At 46.4% G+C, this 21,248-nt stretch overlaps 1 pseudogene; it reads right to left on the bottom strand.

The window, feature by feature from the left end:
- Window positions 1-3,522: 3,522 nt before the first annotated feature.
- Window positions 3,523-9,475, bottom strand: LOC100626768 (LRP chaperone MESD pseudogene; annotated as a pseudogene).
- Window positions 9,476-21,248: the final 11,773 nt, after the last annotated feature.

Below are 21,248 nucleotides of genomic sequence, written 5' to 3'. Positions count from 1 at the left end.
TCTAGTTTGGAAATGGGATTTCGATAATATTAATCATAAAAGGTAGTAGACTTGTCAAATAATAGTAAATAACTTACTAAACCACACAATACTAATAGTATTGTAGAGTTCATTCTGACTGAGTTAAAAAATTAAACTCCTGGCTTTATTCCGATTTTGCCGCTTTTCCATAACATTTTTCTGTTCCAGAACCCCAGCCGGGACCCACACTGCATTTAGTCTCCTATCTCCTCGGGCTCCTCCAGTCTGTGACAGTTTTTCAGGCTTTCATTGTTTTGCCCAATCCTGAGGTTTTGCAAAGCACCTGTCAGGTGTTCTGTCAAGAGGGCCCTGGATTTGGGTGGCTGAGAGTCGCTCGTTGTGGTTACACTGAGGTCCTGGTTTCTTGAGAACATACCAGAAGTGAGATGCTGCCTTCTCTCCTTGAGAATATGGCATAACACCATCAGTCACTGGTAAGGCTAACCTTGTCCATTGGTTAAGGTGGAACCAGCTAGGTCTCTCAACTGGGAAATATCTATTTTTCCTTTTCTTTCTTTTTTTTTTGTCTCTTTTCTCTTTTGGGGGCTACACCCACGGCATATGGAGGTTCCCAGCCTAGGGGTCTAATCTAATCGGAGCTACAGCTGCCGGCCTACACCACAGCCACAGCAACGCCAGATCTGAGGCTCATCTGCAACCTACACCACAGCTCATGGCAACGCTGGATCCTTAACCCACTGAGCGAGGCTAGGGACTGAACCCGCAACCTCATGGTTCCTAGTCGGATTCGTTTCTGCTGCGCCAGGATGGGAACTCCTATTTTCCTTTTCATATTCTATTCGTTGGAAATGAGTCACTAAGTCCAGCCCGAATTAAAGGGGCAGGAAATTAAGCCTGACCTCCTGGAGCAGTATTTATTTTTTTAAATGCTTTCATAAAGAAATTTGTCCTTTTTCCCAAGTTATGTATTTTAATTTATCATTTGTTCTTATCAGTATGGCCTCACAGGTGTTATTTAAATACTATGGCTTATTATATATATTTTGCTTAAATTGTACATCTTTGGCTTCCGCGAGGTCTTTCAGTTTAACTCTTGTGTCCCTTTGATGTGTCCCTTTGTTTTATTTTCAAAGTTTGTCCTTATTTTCTAGACTCCAAGAAGCTTTAAGATGATCTTGTATTCTCCCTGCTCCAGGGTTACGATCAAACATTTTCCCAAAGAGTACTTGTTCCTTCTCTTACAGGACCCCTGACAGCCGGTGATCTTTTTTCCATCTCTGTGGTTTTGTCTTTTCCAGACAGTGATATGACTAGATTACAAGCAGGTCACTTTGGGAAAGGTCTTCATTCATTCAGCAAAAGGTCTTTGAGATTCATCCATGTGGCCATGTGACCGGATATCTGGTTCTCTTTATTGCCACCTAGCATTTCATCGTACGCATCTGCCACTGCGCATTCATTCACCTGTTGAAGGAAATCTGCATGAATATAAGTTTTCATTTTGTTTGGACAAATATGTGGAAGTGAGATTTCTGGGTCTTATGCTGTTTTTCTTTTATTTTCCTTTGCTTTTTAAAAAACTTCTTTTGTTCTTTTCCTTTAAAAAAAAATGTCTAAGAAACTGCCAAACGCTCTTCTAAACTGGCTGTTTCATTTTGCTTTCCACCAGCGACGGAACTGCGATGGACTTGAGAGCGCTTGCGTTTATTTGGGGCAGGGGTCGGAGTTGCGCACTGCTAGAGCTTTGGCACCGCCCACCTCCAGCCTCCGCAGCTCTTCGTGTTGCAGTATTTAAACAGGAGAGTCCAAGTGGACAGCGATGGCATAGAGATTACAAACACAAAGGGATAGAACTTGAATTCCTTCAATTCTGTTCTTCTCTTTGACCACTTGAACTTTTCCTTTCATGCTGACATTTTTTAGTATTTTATATCCTTTTTAAAACTGAAATACAGCTGATTTATAGTGCTGTGCCAATTCCAATGCATAGCAAAGTGACCCAGTCGTACATATATATACATTCCCTTTCTTATACCATCTTCCATCATAATACGGAAGAGACTGGATATAGTTCCCTGTGCTGTAGGACCTCATTGCTTATCCGTTCTAAATGGAATAGTTTGCATCTACTAACCCGGACTCCCTGTCCATCCACTCCCTCCTCCCTTCCCTTCACAACCACAAGTCTGTTCTCTATGTCCTTGAGTTTGCTTCTGTTCTGTAGGTAGGTTCATTTGTGCCACATTTTAGATTCCACATAGAAGTGATATCGTACGGTATTTGTCTTCCTCTTTCTGACTTACTTCGTTTAGTATAAGAATGTCTATTCGCATCCACTTTGATGAAAATAGCAGTATTTTTTTCTTTTTTTTATGGCTGAGTAGTTTTCCATCGTAGATATGTACCATATCCTCTTAATCCAGTCACCTGTCCATGGACGTTTAGGTTGTTTTCATGTCGTGCAATGAACATAGTGGTGTATGTAACTTTTTGAATGAAAGTTTTGTCCCAGGAGGGACTGCCTGATCATGTGGTAATTCTGTATTTAGTTTTCTGAAGAACTTCCATACTGTTTTCCATAGTGGTTGTAAGAATTTACATTCTCACCAACAGTGTAGGAAGTCCCCCCCCCTTTTTTTAACAGGTAGATGTCGTGTTAGTACCATACAAAACCACCACAAATTTAGGCACTTTATCAAAGAAAAATGTGTAGAAATGAAGAAGGGGGTCGAGTCTTCTGCTACACCCTGCGAAGACTCTGCTGATGCCTGACTGACACCCATGAAAATCATCACATGAAATGGAACACTCGGCTCTCAACCCCAGCATTACTCTTTCCTGAATAAAAGTTCTGAGTTGACAGAACCCCTGGACTTACAGACCCCGAAACACCTGATAGATACCGAGGGTTCTCTCTAACTGATAAGAGGGATCCAGTCCAAGAAACTCAAAGTGAACACGGAGGATTTCCAAATCGCATTATTTGCCGTCTTCTGCACCTGCTGCATAGATCTGGGATTCAAGCATCCTGGCGTCCTGATTGTCTATTTAGTTCCTGGAGCTCCGGCCGTGCTCCCAGGGCGTCGTTTTCATTTCGCAGTAATGAGGGTAATATCTGCAGCACGGAGCTGATGCAATCACGTCTAGAGTCTTCTGTTTGTCTGATAAGAACCTGGTGTCCTTTCAGCTAACAAGTAAACAGCACAGACACAGCAGGGGGCCGGATCAGAGCAGGTATGGCCAGCGGGGTGATGGCACCACCCAGCCAGCATCTCCCCTACATTTAAGGAAAAAGCAACATCTCCGGTTTCCATCTAAGTGATCTGAGAGTAAACAGTGCATTTGTCGGTGTGCCATGTTAATTACAAAGCCAATGTTTTCTTTCTCGAAGCCTTTTAGACAGGAATTCTCATACGGACCACCAACTGGTCACGTGGCAGAGCTTTTCCAGCAGAAACTACAAGTCCATCAGTGTGTGGTGCCCCTTGGCCGCCCTGTCCCTGTGCCCGCTCCTGTGCAGAGCCCGAGGCAGCGGCCCCGCTACAGCTCTGGTCTTTGACTCCCAGCTCGGTTGCCATCCTTCGAAGCCTGAGATTTGGAGTCTCCCTCCTTCTTCTTTTTGCCCTTCTCTTGCTTGGTTTTATTTTTTCTCTTTGCTTCCGCCTGCTTTCCCGGGGTATACCTGTCCCTCCAGCGTGACATCGGCACACCTGTCTCGACTGACCAAAACGTCCTTGATCTCCCAGGCGTAGCTCCCCTCACGCAGCATGAAGATGGCCCGGTCCGATCCCACGATGAACCTTCGGAGTCGTAGTTGGCGTTGAAAAGACTGCCCTGCCAGAGGCTTGTGGTGTCCTCGGTCTCCTTCTCAGCGGGGTTTCCGGATACGTGACAAACATCATCAGCGTCTTGCCTTTGTCATTTTCAGTTTGCCCTCGGGCTTGCCCCGGTCTGTCTGTGAGACGTCCATGGGCAGCAGCACGAGAAGCAGCAGATCAGAGACACAGAGAAGGACCACGGTGGCGCGCGCCCAGCCGGAGGCTGCCGTCTTCCAGGAAGCTTCCCTTTTCTCTGCACCCTCTCCAGCATTGGTTATTTGTAGACTTACTAATGATGGCCATTCTGACCGGTGTAAGGTGGTACCTCATTGCAATTTTGATTTGCATTTCTCTAATAATTAGTGACATTGAGCATTTTTTCATGTACCTGCTTGCCATGTGTATGTCTTCTTTGGAGATACAATTTGTACGTCTATTTACTTTTTTCTGCCTGTTTTTTTGTTGAGTTGGTTGGGTTTTTTTCTTGTCAAGTTGAATGAGTAGTTTTTATATTTTGGAGGTTAAGCCCTTGTCAGTTGCATCGCTGGCAACTATTTTCTCCCGTTCCATAGATTGTCTTTTCATTTTTTTTAATGATTTCTTTTGCTATGCAAAAGCTTGTAAGTTTGATTAGGTCCCATTTGTTTTATTTTGTTTTTATTTCTATTGCCTTGGGAGACTCAACCTAAGAAAACATTGGTATAATTTATGCCTGAGAACATGTTGCCTCTGTCCTCTTCTAGGAGGTTCATGGTGTCGGTGTTTTGTATTTAAGTCTTTAAGCCATTTTGAGTTTATTTTTGTTCATAGTGTGGGGTGTGTTCTAGTTTCATTGCTATACATGTGTGGGGTGTGTTCTAGTTTCACTGATATACATGCAGCTGTCCAACTTTCCCAGAATCACTTGCCCAAGATACCATCTTGTTCCCATTTTATATTCTTGTCTCCTTTGTCAAAGATATATTGACCATGGATGTCTGGGTTTATTTCTGGGCTCTCTACTCTGTTCCATTGCTATGTATGTCTATTTTTGTCTTGGTGGCTTTTTATCACTGGAAAACCACTATTTGCTTCCTTCAGACTCACTATATAGGTGAGAAATGCTTTGTAATACAGGTTTAGCTGTGAAAAGACTTTCTCTGATGATATGATGTGCTCATTATGAAGCTCTGGGTGGACTGCAGACAGATGCTAAGATGTCTACCTCACCAATGAAATGCGCTGCCCTCTGAACATTAACTTGGACACGACAGGTGTTTCTCAGATTTTGTTCGCTATGTGATTTTTTTTCTTGAGCAAACTTTTTTTTTTCTGGTGCCAAATTTTAAGCCAAGTAAATCAGATATAAAAATATTTAAAACCTTCCAGAATCAACCCTAAAAAGGATAGCGTGAAACTTAAGCTTTGAGGTGGTTCCTTGAAGATCAGCACACAGAAATTGTGGAGAAAACCACTAACGAGGCAACCATAAAACATAAGTAAATGGACATTTATACAGAAAAATAAAAGAGGCAAATTTAAGGCAGAATGTGGGGGGAAAGGACAGCAGAGGCTGGCCTTATGGTGCCAAAAGGAACCACGGGGCATGTGCGAGAATTTGATTAATTTCAGCAAGAATTGGACACTTCTTCTAAAGCAATGGAGTAAACGTTCTCCATGTTTAACGTTCAGCCCTTTCGTCAGATTCTTCTGGAGGGTTTCACGTAACACAATAGAAATGTGTGGTGAAGATTTCTTAGGGGAAACTCTTCAACTGCAGAGACATTTGAAAATCGTGAGAGGAGCCCTCATTGTGGCTCAGCAGGTGAAGAACCCCATTAGTATCCATGAGGATGCAGGTTGGATCCCTGTCCTCACTCAGTGGGCTGATGATCCGGCGGTGTTGGGGCGAGCTGTGGCGCAGGCAGGTCGCAAATGAGCCTCAGATACTGCGTTGCTGTGGCTGTGGCTCTGGCCAGCAGCTGCAGCTCTGGTTCGACCCCTAGCCTAGGAACTTCCATATGCTGCAGGTGTAGCCATTAAAAAAAAAAGTCCTTAGAATCCGTCCTGAATGGTATTATTTCAATTTCTGGAATTTATCGTGAAATGTGATTTTTATGAATCTCACAAACTTGTCCTTATCTCTAAGACTTTAGCTGCAATTCACATATCTGTTCCTTTATGTGAAAAAAAACTTTCAAACTTAAAATTTGAAAAGTCTTTTTTGATTAATTATGGCTAAAAGGACATTGCGACCTTGTTATATGTCCACTGACCATGAATATACAAAGAACATTAATTTTGACAAATATGCAAATCGAAAGAGACACTGTATTGTAATTTAAGGCCTTGGACCCACACGTACGTATAAGTTTCCCCTCTTTTTTTTTAAAAAAAATGCATTAGAGCAATTAAAAAGAAGCACTCCGTTGCTATTTCTATTTTATTATAATGTTTAATTTTTATTGGGCAAGAAAATGACTACATTTATCAATCTTGGCAACTGGGTAGAAAGTTTAAGTGGACAGGAATTTTGATGATGGGCATTAGATGAATTAACAGATTCAAAGGAAGGATCCAGAATGTGCTGGTATTTATTACGAAGACTTCTTCCCTTGCTTCTGTCACTCATGCTCCCATCACTTCTCCAGTGGGTCCTGGAGCAGCACCGTTTTGTGGCCGGGTGTGCTCTGAGTTTCAGAGGTATGTTGGATGTACGGCAAGGTCACTTTGGTATTCTTGTTCCCCCAGCAGGTGCCATCCCACCGCAAGGTTCCAGGACCCACAGCTGTCTCCATGGCCTGTGATTCAATCGCACTTAACTCACCACCTCTCGGCAGCTTCAATTCACATCCCAAAGGTTAACAGGGAAAGGAACAGGTTCGAGAAGGTCTGAGTCATATTTCTATTTTTCCAGCTTTAGCAAAAGAGCATGACTCCATTGTGTCTAAGAGTGGTGAAATGTAGCCTTTATTTCAGAACATGTCTGTGGGTTACTAAGATTTTTTTTTTCTTCATTATTTTCAAGGGGAAGTGAGAAAGTTGTATTTTCGTTGTAAGAAGTTTGTTGGTAAAACATGTGAATTACTGTCACCAGATCTACTGCAGCGAGGGGACTTAGCCACAGGCACAGATTGCTTTCTCATTCACACCCTATTTAATAGCAGTTACAGGTGAATAAGCTCAAGTGGCAGCAGGTTGTCACTCATCTGCCTTTTCACTTAATTCTCAATCAAAAGTGACAAATGGGGTGGGTTTCATCTGGAGCAGGACTCAAAACACTTGAGGATGGGTGGGCGAGACTTGCTCCGGTAAGATCCGGGAACGTACTGCTATGTTCCCAAATGAAGCAGCCCTGTGGGGTCTCTCTCTCTCTTTCTTTCTCTTTTTCTTTCTTTTCTTTTCTTTGCTATTTTAGGGCCCCATGTGCAGCATATGGAATTTCCCAGGCTAGGGGTCAAATTGGAGCAGCAGTTGATGGCCTGTGCCACAGCCAGAGCAATGCCAGATCCTTAATCCACTGAGCAAGGCCAGGGATTGAACCTGAATCTTCATGGATACTAGTCAGGTTCATTACCACTGAGCCACAGTGGGAACTCCTAGGGGTCTCTTAAGGATGCACTGGAATAACTTTAGCCCCAGCACTTGCAGCAATTTGGTGGGATGTCTTTGGCTTTTTGCCATTTCTTTGGGCCGCCCCGGTGGCATATGGAGGTTTCCAGGCTAGGGGTCGAATCGGAGCTGTAGCCACTGGCCTACGCCGGAGTCACAGCAACGCGGGATCCGAGCCGCGTCTGCAACCTACACCACAGCTCAAGGCAACGCCGGATCATTAACCCACTGAGCAAGGGCAGGGACTGAACCCGCAACCTCATGGTTCCTAGTCGGATTCGTTAACCACTGCACCACGACGGGAACTCCAGTGGGACGTCTTTGGATGTGAAACCTAAAAGATCCAGGGAAAGGGAGACACACCGTGCCCATGTCTCCTTAGTCTATCATATCTGCTATTCCTCCTGCTGATAAATGGAGAAGTAGTAGCCAAAATTCAAAATAGCCCCCCACCGAGCAGTAAATGCCCTGGTTCTCTTAGAACAACTCGAACGTGCCCATGTAGGGCCCATCCCTCCTTCCAAGGTGCCGAAGCTGACCTGAGCTGAATCCCCAAGTCACAAGCTATTAGAACCCTGGGCCCTCTCAGTTTTCCTTATATGATGGAGCAAGTGGGTGAGCCTTGACCCTAACTAAATTCAGCAGTTTAGCCAGTTTCTGGAATAGTTGGTCAAAGATAGTTCTCAGAATGAAGGAATTTTTCTGGAGTTGATCTGTCTTTGGGATTTAGCAGATAGGGTTTAGCAAGAGGGGGTGGGAAGGGAGAGCTGTGGGGTAAGATATTAAGGTGAATAAAATAAAAACAGCCACCAGATCATGTTTATGGGGCATCTCTGAGATGAGCCCTGGCCCTTACACTCCAGAACCAGAGCAGTATAGAGGCTTCTGCTGATGACGACAATGGATTGCGTCTGGAGCTGGAGGAGGTGAGGTGAGCATGGACCCTAATCTAATGATCTCACTTCATGGGCTCCTGCCCAGCTTCAGGGAGGAATCCTCCCACTCTCCATGCTGGGGCTGTGGGAAAGACTGGGCTCTGTGACTTTTCCAGTCACTCAACATCACTTCCCTGGGAATGCTGGATGGTCAGCTGGAGAAGTTCAGGCAGAGACAGCCCAGGAGGAGCAGAACAGCTGGAGGAGCAGGGATATTACTGGGAGCCTCAGCTGCAAAGCTGGGGGCTGTATTTTCAGTGTAATGTACATTATTCATCTATCTAGTCATCATCCATCATCCATCCACCCAACCACTTGCCTATCCATTCATCCATCCATCTACCCATTCATCCATCCAGCCATCCACCAGTCCACGAATCATCCATCTGTCTATCCACCCATCCATCCACTCATCCACTCATCCATCCATCCATCCATCCATCATCCATTCACTCATCCATCCATTACCAATCCACCCATCATCCACTCATCCATCCATCCATCCATCCAACAAATGCTCATTGAACAACTGCTACAAACCGGCCTTTTGCTGGGTGCTTCTCAAAGAGTGCACAGTTTTGTGTGGGAGACATCTGTATAAATTGATAAATAGCTAAATAAAATGGATGAATAACTAGATGCATCACATTGCAGTATGCTACTAATTTCTACAAGTATTGACAATGTATACCCCTGCCTTTCTGGTTGGTCACCTCTACTGCCAGGCCTACCTCTCAAGCCTCACTCTGTACCCTAGCAGTGCAAAGTTGCTTGCACCGACTGAAAAAGATGCCACATTTTCAAGCTTCTGTGCCTTTAAGAATACTGTACTCAGTGTTTGGCATGGCTCCCCATCCCCCATCCCTCTGTCAATTTGGCCAACTCCTGTCTGTCCCTCAAGACAGCTCAAGGGCAGCCCACTCGGTGTGACCACCACGACTGCAGCCGAATGGGTCCTTGGCTGATGTAGCCACGGAATCTTGTCACCGGCTCTATCTGGTGATGGCACCGGGTTGACGTTATTCACAGGGTGCCTCCGCCCTGAGCTCTGGGTTCCTTTCTGACCTGGACCATATCACGGTGTCTGTGGTTACTCTGTGAATAGCGCAGAGTGGGCGATCCAAACATATTTTGGCGATCCACAAACATTGAGTGAATGACCTGGGGGTGTGCCCTGGCAACAGGTGGGATCAAGTGACCAACTCTTTATTCCTTCATGTCTTCAACTCGTGGTGACTCATAGGTGCTTCTAGCGTGCGCCAGGCTTGCACTGGGAGCTGAGGGCACTGCCAGTCACAGCCGTCCACACCCCCCGAGAGCATCCACTCTGACAAAACCAAAGGCAGGAAGCACAACTGGAGCCCAGCTCCAGGATGGCCATGAGACATCGGCTTCACTTTAAGGTCCTTTGGCTGTGGGACAAGCAGGGGGAAGCCATGAAGGGGACAGAGCTGCACCAAGAGCCAGGCAGGAGGAAAGCAGAGCGCCTCCAGGGTTGTGTCAGCAGACAACACCCGGTCCAGGAAAGCAGAGGCTCCTGTCACCGTTGTCATTATCCTGCTGGGGTCTGAAATCTCACTGGACTGAAAGGCCGGCTGCCAGACAAATGGCAATAAGTGCCGAGAGGCGGAGGAAGAAACGAGTGGCAGGAGCGCAAAGCAGAGCAGCTCTGCAAATGGAGCAGCTGGAACATGGACAGGGCATTTGAACTCCTTCCGGTTCCCTTATCCTGGAAGCAGAAGTTTCGTTCCCTTGGCTCGGAGAGTTTAGTCCCCAGGGTGGTGCGGTTGAAAAGGGTAGTGGGGGAGATTAGTGCTGACTTTGAACCCCACACGTGGGAGGGATTTAAGAACTGGATTCTGTTACAAAGGCCACATCCATCTCCAGAGCTCCCCCAGATGGCTCGTATGTCAAATGGCCCCATTCCCTCCACATCCCAGGGAAGCTGGTCCGTGTGGGGGAATTGATGGTGAAACTGCAAGGACCGATGGACGAAGGTTTGTGCCAAGTTTGAGCACCTACAGAGTGGTGTAAGTCTTCACCGAACGACAGATTGGGATAAATACTTCTGAAATGCCACAGGGCCAGCCTAAGTGCTGGCTTCCCGGTATCAGATCTTTGTGGGCTTCCTGACTGTAGAATGCCTGTGAGCGTGTCCCCTTCGGCTTTTATCTGCAGAGACATCATAGGATATAAAAGCCAGCGGGTCCCTATCACAGGGCTGGTCCCAAGCTGGACACTTGTGCCACCTTGGCAAGGCTTGAAGTCCCTCTGAGACCCTGACTCTCTTCTGCACGTGCCAGCTCCAGGACACCTGAGATTTCCCTCCTCTAATAAGGGTTATGGTTTTTCTGCTGCTTTGTGTATGGGTTGTCCAGCTTGAACAGATATTCTAGACGGGGGGGGGGACCTACCGGCTAATGTTCTACTGGGAAAGATATGTGAAACTGGTTTTTAAAAATTAATTAATTAGTTTTATTAATGTATAGTTGATTTACCGTGTTTCTTCACTTGCTGTTGTACAGCAAAGCGACCCAATCACACACAGTTCTCTGTGCTGTGCAGTAGGGCCCCATTGCCCATCCATTCCAGATACAACCACTGGCATCCAAAATTGTTTTTGAAAATTATAAAGTTCTAGGCCAATATCGCATTCTATGGCTGGTATCGCAACTTTTATTAAATAGTTGACTGATCCTCTCTTATCATCTTACATACTTGATTGGACAATATTATGTCTTCTAGACATTGTAAAGGGAAAATATTGAATTCCGCAAGGAAACAACAGAAATTTATCATCTCCCGATTTTAAAAGTCCGAGATTGAAGGGTGGCAGGAGTGGTTTCCTCTGAGGTCGCCCTCCGTGGCTATAGGCGCCGTCTTCCCCCGTGTTCTCGCAGGATCTTCCCTCTGTGTGTGTCTGTGTCCTGATCTCCTCATCTTATAAGGACACCATACAGGACTAGGGCCCCCCCCCATGACTTCATCTTAACGTAATTCCCTCTTTCAAGGCTCATCACCGAGTATCCCTATCCAAACATTCTGGGTTGCTGAGAGCTGACTCAAAAATATAAATTTGAGGAAAACACAACTCAGCCTGGAGTGATCATTGAATCATAACACTTTTATTTAAGAAAAAATTAGGAGTTCCCATGGTGGTTTAGCAAGTTAAGCACCTCATAGTCTCCGTTATGATGTGGGTTTTCAACCCTGGCCTCACTCAGTGGGTTAAGGATCCGGCGTTACTGCAGGCTGCGGTGTAGGCCGTAGCTGTGGCTTGGATCTGGTGTTGCTGTGGCTGTGGTGTAGGCCTCAGATGAAGCTCTTTCTCCCATGTGTAAAAGTCTTTTCTTTTTTAGAGCAGTTCCAGGTTTATGACAACATAGAAAGGAAGTACAGGGAGTTCCCGTGTACTCCCTGCCCTGACACATGCATAACTTCCCCCAGTATCCACATCACTTGCCGGAATGATATGTTTTTTTGCCAAGCATGAGCCTTCACTGACACATCAGCATGACCCAAAGGGCATAGTGTACGTTGGGATGCACTCTCGGTGTTGTACATTTTATGGGTTTCGATGAATGTATAAAGACATGTATCCATCATGATAATATCATAGAGTGTTTTCACTGGCCTAAAAAATCTACCGTTCTGCCTATTGTCTACCTTTCCCCCACCCCTGCCAACAGTGGTCGTTTTACCATCTCTTTAGACCCTATGCCTTTCCCAGAATGTCATATGGTTGGGATCATACCGTACAGCCTTTGCAGACTGGCTTCTTTCACTTGGTGGCATGCACTTTAGTTTCCTCCATGTGTTTTCATAGCTTGATAGCTCGTTTCTTTTTAACACTGAGTAATATTCCGTTGTCCAGAGGTACCACAGTGTATCCGTTCCCCAACTAAAGGACATTCTGATTGTTTCCCAGTTTTGGAAATTATGAATAAAGCTGCTGTAAACATTGATATGCAGGGTTTTGTGTCCATATAAATTTAAAAACCCTTTGGGTAAATACTTAGAAGCGGGACTTTGGGCTTATATGGCGAGAGTATCGTTCAGTTTGCTAAGACACTGCCGGACGGTTCCGAAAGTGGCTGTGCCATTTTGCATTCCCACCAGCAATGAATGAAAGTTCCTTTTGCTCCACATGCTCAACAGCATTTGGTGTTGTCAGTGTTTGGATTTTGGCCCTTCTAATGGGCATGTAGTAGTAGCTCATTGCTGTTTCAACGTGCAGTTCCCTGCTGACGCATGATAGAGAGCACCATTTCATATGCTTATTTGACCCCTGGATCTTCTTTGGTGCGGTGTCTGTTAAGATCTTTAGCCTATTTTTTAGTCATGTTGTTTGTTCTCTTATTGTTGAGTTTTAAAAGTTCTTTGCATATTTTGAGCAACAGATCTTTATCAGATATGTCTTTTGGAAATACTCTCTCCCAGACTGTGGCTTTTTTTTACTTCTCTTGATACTGTCTTCTTCAGAGCAGATGTTTTTAATTTCCATGAGGTCCCAGTAATGAATGATTTTTTTTCCCCATGGGTCATGTCTTTGGTGTTGCAACTAAAAAGTCATTGCCAGGAGTTCCTGTTGTGGCACCGTGGTTAACGAATCCGACTAGGAACCATGAGGTTGTGGGTTCCATCCCTGGCCTTGCTCAGTGGGTTAAGGATCTGGCGTTGCCGTGAGCTGTGATGTAGGTTGCAGACATGGCTTGGATCCCGAGTAGCTGTGGCTCTGGTGTAGGCTAGTGACTACAGCTCTGATACGACTCCTAGCCTGGGAACCTCCATATGCTGCGGGAGCGGCCCAAGAAATGGCAAAAAGACTAAATAAATAAATAAAAAGTCATTGCCATACCCAAGGTCGTCTAGATTTCTCCTACATTTTCTTCTAGGAGTTTGGTAGCTTTGTGTTTGATCATTTAAGTCAAAAATCCATTTTGAGAATATTTTTATGAAGAATGTAAGGTCTATATCCAGATTCACTTTCTCATTGGGCTTTTAATTTGCATTTGTCTAATGACTGGTCATGGTCTACTGATTTCCAGGTGCATCTGGACAGCTCATGGATTGATCTCCCCTCTGCAGGGAACGCAGCAGCCCTGGCACTGATAAAGCAAGAGAGCTGAGGCAGGAACACTGCAGACCACGGGCAAGCCCTGATCAGGGTTCCACACCTGGAAATGTGCATTTTAACCAGAAATTCAGCACAAGCTTGGGGGCTTTGCTTGAGGCTGGTGCCATGGCTTCCGCCCAGGGGGCAGCACTGAGTAACTTCCTCCCCTGCTCCAAAAAAACCTGTGTAAACAAACACACAAACATAAAAAGCCCAAAGGTAGAAAACATTAGCACCTGCGATTTTTATAGAACACCCTTCTAGAACTCTATGTCACGTAAAAATAAAGACAGTTACTTCTGTTTAAAGAGTAGCTCCAAGTCCTCATCCTTCCACGACCTTTGCTCTTCCCGAAGCATTGGTGGCAAGATTCAATATGCAGAAGAGGCAGGAGGTCAGGGTTTCCGCAACCGTCTGCTTACTTTCTGACAGCGTCTGATTAGCTCTCCTCCTCTCTCTTATGAACTATTTCTTCTTCTGGCGGCCAAGAACAGACTGAGGCCCCTCCTCAGACCCCCCCAACACCCTGAATGGTAATTATACATAAGCCAGTATTAAATAACTGACACCCAGATGGCACCTAGACTTAAATTTCCCAGGAGTGAAATGGGGTGGAAGCCTTTATGTACCTTTTCTTTGCAGATCCTTGGCACTCGCTGTCTCTGGGGTGACTCAGTTATAACGGGGCATGAGGTCTGCCTAGATCCTTTAAACTTTCTATAATCCTGGATGACAAAGCACATTCTCAGGTTGAAATCCACTACAAATTTGGGTTTTTCAGTCTGTGCCATCCAAATGCCACTAAAGTATTCGCCTACGTCACAAACACGACTGGGTAGAAGGGGCTGACGGTGAGCGACGGATAATTCCCTAGCTGGCCCTCCCGAGTCTGGGTATAGGAGTCCCGCAAGGGCCTTGAACACCTGGAGGACACGGGGCAAACTCATTTAGGTCCTGACATGGTGCTTCTGTGTGCCTGAGCCCGCCTTACCAATTGGCGTCACAGCTCAGAAGCACGCCTTAGGGTGATGCTGATTGAACTTTCAGGAACTTTAATTACTCTGTAATCATCAAGGATGATGTCTTAGCTGTTTACACTGCTCACGTTAAGCTCAACAGAGAGGTAAGGGAGAGAGGAGATGGATCTCGTTTTAGGACTGCTTAGTAAAAACAAGCAATTATCCAACATCGGTGCTTCAGGATGCTTAGGGAGACAGTATAGACTTCTTGTTTGTTGAGAAATCAATTAGACTTGGCACAGAAAATCAGCCACCTAACCAACTGTGGCATTTCCATGCCAACCTACTGACCAATAACAGCACAATAGCAATATTTAAAGCAAAGAGCCACACTGAAAGACGCTATAATGGGTATTACTTTCCTCTTGGGCAGAAAACAGCAGGCCTATTGGAATGTTTCAACTTGGAGAGCTATTTTTAGTTGCATGAGACACAAAGACTGTACCTCATCCTAAAGATGTCAGCTGGCCCCAGCCTTCCCCAGGCACCTGCAGGCATGGTTCATTTGACTAACGACAAAGTATCTGCATGTGGAGAGAGTCCCACATCTTCCATACAGGATGGTATCCGTGCAACAGAAGAATGTCTGTGGGAACTGGCAGGGGTGGGGGGGTGGGGGGTGAGGAATCCAAATGGCTGAAGTATGGCGAAAAGGCAGCACGTGTGGAATCCTCTCTGGCCTGTCTTGGGGGCACTTCAGGGTTAGAGCAAAAGCTTCTGGCCGTTGCAGGTGCAAGGGCTCCTGGAGGCTTCATCCAAAATCCCAGGTTGGGAGCGGTCCAGCCCTGGAGGCTTCAGACACAGGCCCAACATTTATGGGTTCCTTTGACTTTGTTAAACCAGTGACTAACAGAGAAGTGAAAAACGGAGGTGGATGTCAGGGAGCGGGTGACACTTGTGGAATGTTCTAGTAACGCCCTCCTGGATCCTCCAGTTCCTCGTGCCGAAGAGGAGCCGGCATCGGGAATCACGGGTCTGTTTGGAGTCTCAGCGCAAGAAAGCGCATGTTGGTTATGGGTCCAGAGCACGAAGGGAGAGCATCCACCTTCGAGAGCGAATGTGCCTCTCCGGGCCCTGGGTCCCCACAACGAAGTATCCAGGAGCATCGGAAGGGCACAGCTTAGAGGCCGAGGCTCAGGGTTTAGAACAGATGAGAAATGCCTCATCTGTGCTGCGGCTCCTGGGGGAGGCAGAGGAGAGTCCTCGGGAGCGGGAGCCTGGGGCATTAAGGTGCTAACGCTCTGGGGCCTGGGTGCAGGGGACAGACCTGCAGGCTCTCCCTGGGGGCCTCGCCCCTCATCCACCATGTGCCCAGCAGGCACCAGCTCCCAGAGGGGCTGCCCTTCTCTGTGGGTGACCTCTTCCTGCCAGGCCAGGACGCCACCTGCTGGTCCCACCCCTCGTGGATGCCCCCACCCCCCCGCCCCCCCCGCCAGGCCTCCCCACACGCCTGGCTCTGCAACTGGGGACTGTTCAGGAAAGGAAGGCAGGGCACAGGGGAAAGAAGAGAAAGCGGAGACGTTAAGAGGCACTGACATTGCTCTGGTCCCGTGGTGCATGCGCTCACAGTCCATCCTCAGGCTACACCTACCGCCAGCGGAATCAGCGGCCGCCCCGGCCCGATGCCATCACCTTTCTCAGCACCACGTGACTAACCAATCTCAGCTGGACAAGTGTGACTGCATGGAGGCCATCAAGATAAGGTTCCATGCTCACAGCTGTAGCCAGTTGAGCAAAAAAGGCAGGTGGACGCTGGGGGCTGTTGGCAGAGCTCAGTGGTGGTGGCGCAGGTGACAGGATGGGGGACAAAGTTAAGGCCTGCCTTCTTAACTTTGCTTGTGAAACCATGGCAGAGGCCTTGGGTACATAGATTCTTTTTTTTTTTTTTTTTTGTCTGTCTGCCTTTTCTAGGGCCACACCTGAGGCATATGGAGGTTTCCAGGCTAGGGGTCCAATCGGAGCTTCAGCCACCAGCCTACGCCAGAGCCATAGCAACGCCAGATCTGAGCCACGTCTGTGACCTACACCACAGCTCACGGCAACGCCAGATCCTTAACCCACTGAGCAAGGCCAGGGATCGAACCCACAACCTCATGGTTCCTAGTCAGATTGGTTAACCAGTGAGCTACAACAGGAACTCCGGGTACATAGATTCTAAAGGAACAAGGGACATGCCAGAAAGGAAGACCTGCCCAGTGGTGGGCGGTTGTTCAACGTCCAGCTTTGGGTGAGCTCCAAGCGTGGTGCCTTCTGCGCGGGCAGACAGGCTGTGCACGAAGCTCTGCCGAGAGCGTAAGACCCGAGGAAAAGCGTGTCACTTCAGACACTCTCCTCTAGATGGCGCCCCGAGACAACGTTTGCATTGTTTTCAACTCTTTGTTTTCAATTTTTTTTTCAAGCTCAGTACCTGTCCTTTACACCTTATAAGATAACGAAGTGGTGTGTTTTGTTATTCCCCCCATCCCCCCGCCCGTCCCCCGCACCCTTCCCCCGAAATGGGCTATTAAGCCGCTGGTTTTTTAAATGAAACATTTTAAAACTTTCTAGTCCCCAGGAAGGAGGGGCCAAGGGACCTTAACTTTGGACCCAACTGGCCTGTGTAACCTTGAGAAAGTTGCTCGCACCCTCTGAGCCTCCATTTCTCCTTCTATAAACAGGAGCTAATGATGCCTTAGGGGGTGATTTGATTCCCCCATTCTAGCCACTGTCATTTCCTTTTGTAATTGGTCCTCTGATGAAACCTGGATCCAGTAGGTTTGTAAAATCTGCTGTCCTCCAGAGCGGCTGTAGAACTTTGCTTCCCGCGTGCAAGGAGTGAGAGTTCCTGTTGCTCCACGTTCCTGCTAGTAATTGGTATTGTCAGTTTTTTGGAGTTTAGCCATCCGGTGTGTCCTGGTAAGTAGTTGTTGTTATTGCTTTAAATTACTGCTTAATAGAAGAACAATTGGTTTCAAACCATTTGGGATATAACCTAAGCGTGTTAACCTCCCGTGGATTCTGTTTTCCCACCATGAAACAGCTGTCGCTCAGGGGTCTAAGCCTCCCCTCTGCACCCCTCATTAAGCCCCACGTGGGTGGGGTTAGCTGTGGTACCCACGCTTCTATTGGAACCTTCTCCATTCAGCAGCTCTTCTTAGGCTGGGATGGTTGGGATTCCTGCCGAAACCTCCTGGGGACGCTTGTCACACTTAAAATTTCGGTGTGACTTTTTCATTCGTTTTCTTTTTTACAAGAAACACAATTAGAGATGAATACTTTTAAGCTGCACCAAGAAATTTAATCCCGCTAAAGGGACTAGATGTCAAGTGACAATAATCACAGTGTAATGTCTAAGGTTATTTCTGGAGACAGTTGAAGTTTGGCTGGTGTCCATTAGGCAACTGGCTTCAGCCTCACATTTAAATTCTTTGGACGTGATTCCCAGTGTCCAGTGTTTTCTCCGGACTAGACTAGTCACTGTCTACTATCCCCCCTTCAGTGCCACAGAATCCTTGCAGGAGGCCTCCCCAAAATAGTGCTGGTTGATGGTGTTGATGACACTGAGGGCTGTGTCACTCAAAAGACGTGGACTCCGTGGACTCTGGGGGTGCAGGATCAGGCGCTACTACCTAAAGACCCAGTGTCCCCCAGATTCGGGCGTTTCCTTACCCGGTTGTCTGACTCCCTTTAGGCTTATTTCTGTGCTGCTGCCCCTGGAAAGTAATGGGAGGGAGGATCTGAACCTTCCTGATCCTTCGGGAACGTTTCCATAAGCCTGTGTTTTGTCACTAGAATTGGCATTAACACCAGGGAAAGGAGTTCCCATCGTGGCTCAGTGGTTAACGAATCTGACTAAGAACCATGAGGTTGTGGGTTTGATCCCTGGCCTTGCTCAGTGGGTTAAGGATCTGGCGTTGCCGTGAGCTGTGGTGTAGGTTGCAGACGTGGCTCAGATCCCATGTTGCTGTGGCTCTGGCGTAGGCCAGCAGATACAGCTCCGATTTGACCGCTAGCCTGGGAATCTCTATATGCCGCGGGAGCGGCCCAAGAAATGGCAAAAAGACAAAAAAAAAAAAAAAAAAAAAAAAGCTAGGGAAAAAGAGGGCTCCCTGGGTGTGTGGAGGGTGGGCAGAGATGCTAAGGGAACGGGGAGCAGTAAAGGGTGAGGGTGTCCCTACCGTGGAGAAGCCTCTGTCCCCAGGAAGGGTCAGCCTACAGGGTAACAGGTAACAGCTACCAGGGGCAGTTGCAATGAAACTCAACTGCATCTGCCTCAACCAGGGGTCTGGCCCCACTGACTCACCAGTGATGCCAAAGAGGAAGGAAGCGAATGTGGGAGGTGACCTTGAAAAGAAGGGGACCTGGCCACTCCCAGCCGAGCATTATGGACTGTCCCCAGACCTATGATGGGCAGGCACAGTCCCCTGGGTCTGACCCCTGGATGCTCCGGGGTCGACTGCCCAGAGTGCAGGCAAAGGTGCCCCTGTTTCCTTATTTATCTGCAAAAGGGTGAAATTCACAGGAATCAAAGCCTGTGTGGAGAGTGTTCCCACTGGGGTCTTTGGTTGAATTAGTGGGTCAGATGCCTTCAAAGCCTCAGCAGGGGAACCCCAGGTCCCCAGAGGCTCCGGAGGGGGCATGTCAGAGTGCAGGGCAGATCAAAGGAGGTTTGGTTTAAAAATGTATCAAGTCTGCCCTCAGCTCATCACTTTGGGCAAACACTTCCTTAATGCACAGTGGAGGGGCAGCCTCCTTAGTGTTTGAATTTGCAAATATCCTGATGCTTCTTTATGACATTTTCCTCGATTTTCGAACAAATCACAAAGGTTTCCCTGACCCTGTCAAACCACTTTCAGCATTGACTTTGCCCTGTGGTCCTCAACTTTCTTTAGCCTCAGGGTATCTCCGTTGGGTTTTTGTTTTTGTTTTCATGTGTGCATTTTTGAAGCATCTCCATTGTTTGTATCTGAATTCAACATTCCTCTGTCAAAAGATGGCTCCCAGGTACATGACAACAGGTAACAGCTACCATGGGCAGTTGCAATGAAACTCAACTGCGTCTGCCTCAAAGCAGCCGTTCCGCATGTGAAGGGCTTGTGATCAGTTACCACAACTCCAGGAATAAATTTCTATGTAGGCAGAGTGTTCAAATGATGCTCCTAAATCAATTCGTATGGAAATTCTTTGCTATTCTTTTCTTTTCTTTTCTTTTTTCTTTTTTTTTTGCTGCTGCACTGGCAGCATAGGGAAGTTCCTTGGCCAGGGATTGAATCCAAGCCACAGCTGCTGCCTACACTGCAGCCGTAGCAATGCTACATCCTTATTCCACTGTGCTGGGCCAGGGATTGAACCCTTACCTCCACAGCGACTAGAGCCCATGCAGTCAGATTCTTAACCCACTGTGCCACATGGGGAACTCCTGGAATTCTTTTTAAGGTGATTGCATTGGTTGTGTCCAGTGCATCCATCCATCCAGCAATTCTGGTGTATTTTTGACACAAGATAGATGGCTATATTAATTAATATTTGACTATCCGCCAGTGGATTATCTATGGAAGAAGCTGGAAAGCCATTCTGACTCCCTTGCTTTTCTTATCAGTGGTTGTAAAATGACAGAACATATAGTAGTATTTACTTGGACCCAAGAAATGCAGAAAGGAACATCAAACACTGAACGATGCATTGCTACGTAGGATAAGATATTTGCAGGCTGGGCACTAATTTGGAATTTATTTCTACTGTCTTCCCCTATTGAGATCACTGATAATAATTTATTTATAATTGATTTAAGGATGTTTCCTAACTTAATAAATTCTGAACCAAGGCACTCAGGTTATTTGTTTTGAAATTACAAAATCAAAGAAAATATATTGCGCTAATCTTTGCTCCTTTTCTATTTTGGATATTGAAAAACAATGAAGGAGATACATCATTCTTGCCTGATTGCCTCTGCCATGCTGATGTGTCAGCAGTGATTTTTTTTTAAATGACTGTATTCCAGGCTCTTTTTGAAATGAACTTATATTAAAGATGAATTATACATTTCCTTTAGCAGTTGGAGCAAGGTGTGTTTCAACCTTAATGTAGTTTATTATAAAAAAAATTGGTATCAGAAGCATCAGGAAGACCAGGAGACCTGGTCTCTTGAAAATACAGTTCCCAAAGCAAAGTGACTTAGCACCCCATAAAAACCTCATTCAGAGCCTGACACCCATGGTACAGTTTGTAGCAAAAGTCACCTCATAGATAGTTTTTTCTAAAGATCATATTAGCTCTGCCACTGCAAAAAAAAAATCAAGCTTATTACCCATGATAAAAGCTGATAGCGGATCTAATTCAGAGAAGCCTGTATTATCGTGTTGACAAGATAAAGCTGGCGAGTCAAGAAGACTTTCAGACCAGGAAGGAGAAAGCTTGAGTACAATTTGCTACACAGCGCAAGGGGGTGGACCACCAGTCTAGAGGATTTCTTAAACTCCAGTCAGGCAAAAGGCTGCAGTCCACTTCTAATTTAATGAGCCAGTAGAGGCAATTTAATCCTCAATTAAATGAAAAATTTAAATGGCTCAATGTTAGAGACTCCCAAGCTTGAAGGGAGATCTGAAAATCCAGACTATTCTTCCATCAGGTTAGAGTCCTTCTCTTAAGTGTAGATAGGTTAATTTCTGCTTTTCTTTTCCTTTTTGCTTTTTAGGGCTGTACTCTCGGCGTATGGAAGCTCCCAGGCTAGGGGTAGAATTGGAGGTATAGCTGCCAGGCCTGCATCACAGCCACAGCAACATAGGATCCAAGCCTCGTCTGCAACCTG

This window comes from Sus scrofa, chromosome 16, assembly GCF_054392235.1.
Source record: "Sus scrofa isolate SSC_HxYL_T2T_F1_AM1 chromosome 16, Sscrofa_HxYL_maternal_Yorkshire_Landrace_v2.0, whole genome shotgun sequence".
Taxonomy (NCBI): Eukaryota; Metazoa; Chordata; class Mammalia; order Artiodactyla; family Suidae; genus Sus; species Sus scrofa.
Note: the sequence above shows the minus strand (reverse complement) of the source record. Positions and strands in the feature narration are given on the sequence as shown.